Source organism: Galeopterus variegatus, unplaced genomic scaffold (assembly GCF_000696425.1).
Source record: "Galeopterus variegatus unplaced genomic scaffold, G_variegatus-3.0.2 Scaffold4681, whole genome shotgun sequence".
Lineage (NCBI taxonomy): Eukaryota > Metazoa > Chordata > Mammalia > Dermoptera > Cynocephalidae > Galeopterus > Galeopterus variegatus.
This window is the reverse complement of record NW_007730792.1, coordinates 1-5463: the sequence shown is the minus strand read 5'-3', so window position 1 is coordinate 5463 and position 5463 is coordinate 1.

Sequence of the window (5463 nt, the reverse complement as noted above, 5' to 3'; positions counted from 1 at the left end):
CACCTCGCTCAGCCAGTGAGCGGGAACCGGTCTGTATGTGGGATCCGAACCCTCGGCGGGAGCGCCGCCGCACTTCCCAAGCGGCGCACTGTAGCAGTGCGCCACCGGGCCAGCCCGTGTTTTCTATATTCTCCTCTTTGCCTCCCAACACGGAAGCTACCTCAATCTAGTTCATCCTCTTGGCTTCATATTAATACAAACATAGAAGTTTAAAAATTTGAGATCATTGATTCCAATACTTCTCAAACTTTTGTGCATCAGGGTCACTTGGAAAGCTTGTTTAAATACAATTTTTTAAGGACTATCCCCAGAACGTGTGATTCAGTAAGTCTGGAGAGAGGCCCAAGAATTTGCATTTCTGACACGCTCCCAGGGGACCCTGATGCTACAGGTCCTAGGACTACATTTGAAAGGCACCGATTTCATCTGTTTTAGAGACCAGGGAATGAGACTGCTCAGATTTCTGCTGCCTTTCCTCATTTCTGCCCTGAAGACGGACAGTTTCCTTTAACCTCTTGTGCCTACTTCACAAGACTATTAGCATCATTGAATAAGATGATGGTGGCAAATGCACAAGCTCATTTGCACTTGCTGCTCCTGTAGCCAAAAAATGCTCTGTCTTTATCATCAATGACTCTGTCCCTTTCTTTGTTTAGGTCACTGCTCAAATTCTCCCTACTCTGTCTTTCCTGGCCACCCTGTAAAAAATAGATCTTATCTCTCCCTATCTTTGTGGATCACATTAATTTCATTTCAGCATTTATCTCAACCTGAATCACATATTTATTGGTTAATTGTCTGTGGACATGGCTCCATGAGGACAGGAGCTAATCTCGTTCACTACTGTGACTCCAGCTCCTGGGACTGGGCCTGGAACATGATGGTTCTCGGTAAATATTTTTTGAAAGAATTAATGGATAAAAGTGTTTTTTTTTTTTGTCTTTTGGTTCCGTGTCCGGCAACGGATCGCAACCCTCAGTGTTGCCCCCGTACCGGACCAGGGACCGGCAACGGGATTGCAAACCTCGGTGTTGCTCCCACGCCTCGCTCAGCCAGTGAGCGGGAGCCGGTCTGTATGCGCTCTATCCAGTGCGCCACTGGGCCGGCCCAAAAGTGGTTTTTGTTTTTTTTAATAATATAAATTTTATTCTCCTTTATGTCCTTATGGCCTCCCTTGAATTTATAACTTTTTGTATAATCTTAGCAAAAATTTTCCAGCCTTATACTTTAGCAGCTGTTATTATAATAATAAAATTAGGTAACAATATTTAGACACAAGGGAAGAGAAAAAGTATTTATTTTAAAGCAATGCAAGTTCGGCTCATTAGTCAAATGTGATTGGGAGACTTCAGCAGTCAAACAGAAGTAGCCAGAAATGAGGGGAGTCATCTCTTTGGAGAACCAGGGGAAATTGGTATCTCGCCACTTGATTTCTTTCATTCATTATTACAATAAATACATATTTATGAATGACCTGCTGCATGACAAGTACTGTTCTAGGCTAGAAACACAGAAGACAATAAAATGGAAAAAAAAATTACTGCCCTCAGAGAGCTTTCATAGTACTAGAAGGAAGGTAGAGAATTAAGTATATTATATAGTATATGAGGAGGTAATAAGGGTTTGGGGGAAAGAACATTGAAGGAGGGATAAAGAGAGAGTGTGTGTGTGTGTGTGTGTGTGTGTGTGTGTGTGTGTCCATGCACATGTGCAATTTTAAAAAGGGTAGTCAGGAAGGACTTCGTTGAGAAGGTGACATTGAAGGAAGACTTGCATGTGGGAAGGGAAAGAGCCATGTAGGTATCTTAAGAAGTACTCTGAGCCGACTGGTAGTATGTGCAAAGGCCCTGGGACAGAACCATGCCTAATGTGTCAAGGGGACATTGAGGAGGCCAGGGTTGCTGCGCAGACTGAGGAAGTGCGTAACCAGAAGGAGATGAAGTTGGAGAGGATGGGCACCTGGATTGTGGAGGGCCCTGTAGGTCCTGTAAGGATGTGGAGCCACTGGCAGATTCTGGGATTAAAATGTAATCATGATCTGGCTGGCAGACTGAGGAAGTGCGTAACCAGAAGGAGATGAAGTTGGAGAGGATGGGCACCTGGATTGTGGAGGGCCCTGCATGTCCTGTAAGGATGTGGAGCCACTGGCAGATTCTGGGATTAAAATGTAATCATGATCTGGCTTATATTTCAATGGGCTCACAGTGTTGAGAAGAGTACTTGTCTCATATCCAGGCTCTGAACTCCCCCAAAAGAAAATCTGAGTCTAGAAATTTTCTTTTAATTGCTTCTAACTGTTTCAAATTTCTCTCTAATAATTTCTGCCACAGCACATTCTTTATTGAAAAATATTTATTGATCACCTACTAAAAGCCAGACATTGTGGACAACTGTTTCATAATGCAGAAAGAAGTGGAAAGCACCACTTGCTGAGGGCCTTTTGTGTGCCTGCCAGGCAGGGTGCAGGCACTTACCTCTGCTGCCTCAGAATCTTTGCCCTCCTAGAGCTTTAGGTCAGCAGGGGATAGAAGCAGTGTGCACCAGTAATGGTGAGGACTCCATGAAAGGGACTCCCCAGCTTACAGATAAGGCGTTAGTGGCTTTGTGAAGCAGAGAAGGTCACTTCTGACCAGGTGCTCCATCAAGTCTTCATGGAATGGGCTACGTGGGAGCAGAGGTGGGGGCGCAGTGAATCCCAGGCTCCGGCAGGGAGTAATGGCGGTTGCGACAGAGCAGGGTGCAGAGGGTGGACACATGGGATTTAGGAGGAGATGGGGGAGGACAGGAGGCCAGGGAAGCTCGCTGGTTCCAGATCCTAAAGGGGTCTTACAGCCTTAAGGATTGAGGAACAACTGGAGACGTACAAGAAAGGGGACACCGTGGCAAAGTTACAGATGCCAGCAGGTGGGAGCAATAAGATGCTCCTGGATGGGAGAGAAGCAGGAGAAGGAAGGACTGAGACATGTCTGTGGGGAACTCTAGTCTGAAAGGACGTCGTGCTGATGCACAGCATTTCTCGCTAACTTCTAAGTTTCATCTGCGTACTCCAACTTCTGCCTGTGGAAGGAGAGCCAAGTGAGAATTTTTACATTGGCATTAAGGCTATGATTAGGGGAAAATTCCTTAGGGCAGACAATTACATCAGCATATTTTTCTAATTTATATTTTAAATAGCACAAATGTTCCCAGAGGCCTGGTGACGGACACAGCTTCTATAAATATAGTAAAGTCAAACAATCCACCCACAATTGCCAGCCTGCTGAAGACTCTCAGCCCCTTCCAGATTTAACGAACTTTTAAAGGCAATTATGTTTGGAAATTTTAAACCTGCAGCTAATGAATCTAAGGAAAAACAGAGTTTATTCCAATAACATTGCAAAAGAGCATTTTCCCTAGCTCTTGTTTCTTCAGCCTTACAGCCAGGGAGACCCATCTACATCACCAACTATTTGGAGTAGAACTCAAAGCTCGGGTAAGGTACAGGCCAATAGGGTGGTGTGGTGGGACTGGAACAGAGGAGGCAGTGTGAGGTCTGCAGTCAGAGGGACCCAGGGGCAAATCCAAGTCCCAACACTTTCCCTTTCCAGCGGTGTGACCTTGGCCTAGTTATTTAGCCTCTTCTGTGAGAAGCACAGGGTAGTGCTTAAGGTCATGGCCTCTAGACCCAGATAGCTAGGGTTCAAATCTGTCCTTTTCTACCTCCTTCCTGTGTGACCTTTAGGAAGTGACTCAACTTCTACGTGCTTCAGTTTCCTTAAAATAGTACCCACTTCATAACGTTGTTTGAAGATTAAGTGACTCAAATTCTTTTAGGTGTTTAAAATACCATCTGGCATGTCAAAAGCACCATATAAGTGTTTGTTCTTTTATTATCATTAAATAAAAAAGATGTAATAACTCATAGGACATATGTAAAAATTATATGAAAGCTTGAGAAAGTATATCACTACTTAGATGTTTATGTGGCTGGAACCCAGAGAAATAAAATCAGACACAACCTGGAAAGGATTTTATTTCTAAGACTCACGTAAGTAAAGGTTGTTAGTGACTGTAGAAAAGATAGTGGACAGAATACTATACTGTGTAAAAAGAGAAGTGGCTTCAGGTTGAAAATAGTGGGTACTCTTTCCAACTCTGCAACTTGTTCTGGCTGTGAGAATGTGAGGAAGTTCTCTCTGAGTCCCTCTCTTAAAATAGAAATTACTCTATACACCTAAGCACGGGATTTGTGTAATGACCTAATGCATTAATATATGTCCAAATGCTTGGAAAATTATACAGTGCTATTTAAAGGTATCATTTTCATTAATGATATTTAAGGTAATATCATATTATTAAGAGTCTGGGGAATGATGTAGGTGCTTTTAGACACATCTGAGCTCTTTACTGATACTTGGGAAACAATTATCATACCTAGAGGGCAATTTTCTAAATGAGAAATACTTTCTCTCTTCCCTGGTCATGGGCCACAACATGTCTACAGAAAACACTATTACAAATACACAGCTAATGTGAATAGAGTCTAAGAAAGTGAATATATCTTAGGGAGAAAAATACTGCCATACCCAAGGCCAAAATGAAATGCAGCAAAAAAATTCAGAACAGCTGTCTTATATTTCTCCTGTGAATCTGTAGCAAACACATTAATAAGCTCATAAGTTTCATTTGCAAGTCTTGTCTTTCAACCTCCTGACAACACTGTGAGTTATACACAGGAGTTAGAAATTATTATTATGTCTGGGATTTTGAGGTGCATACTCAAGACATAAGAGGTTGAGCTCACTATAGATGAATCTTTGCCACCAATGGTCAAGAAGAGAGATTCTCTTCATTATTATCAAGTGCCATTAAGCTATTAAACACACTAAAGTTTAGCACTAGAATTTCAAATTGCCTATCTCAATTAGAGAAAATGTAGGGACAAAATTTCTTCTTCTCAACAAGTTTCCCTTAAGTCTGGGAAGTCAGAGGGAGAAGAGATAACACAAATGTAAGGTTGATAGAAGCGTGGGTCCCAGAGACAAGCAGCTGACTAACAGAGCACCACTGAGTTCAAGAACAAAAAAACCACAGAGCAGAACTACCAAGATGGCGACGGGTCTGGAGCGGCCGTGACAGGAGACAGCGCGATCCTGTGAGCCGTGCGCTGTGATACCAGAGTATTGATTGAATTTCCAAGAACAACAAAAGGCGAATAATTCTTTCAACAACGATCCTACATCGACAAACAAGCGGCAGCATGTTCGAGGTTTTGGGGCCGACACAGAGGAGGACTCCTGAGAGCGCCCAAGTCCGGCTGCGGGAACAAGCGATCAGCCCAGATATCAAAGGCCAGGAAAGCCAGCAAAGGACTGCACAGAGGCAGAGTGAAGCGTGCCAGAACGCCCCAACTCTGCGACCTCTGTGAGTCACCCCCAGCCCAGCCCCACTTGCGGGGCGAAGCCCGACTGCTCCCCGCCCGCC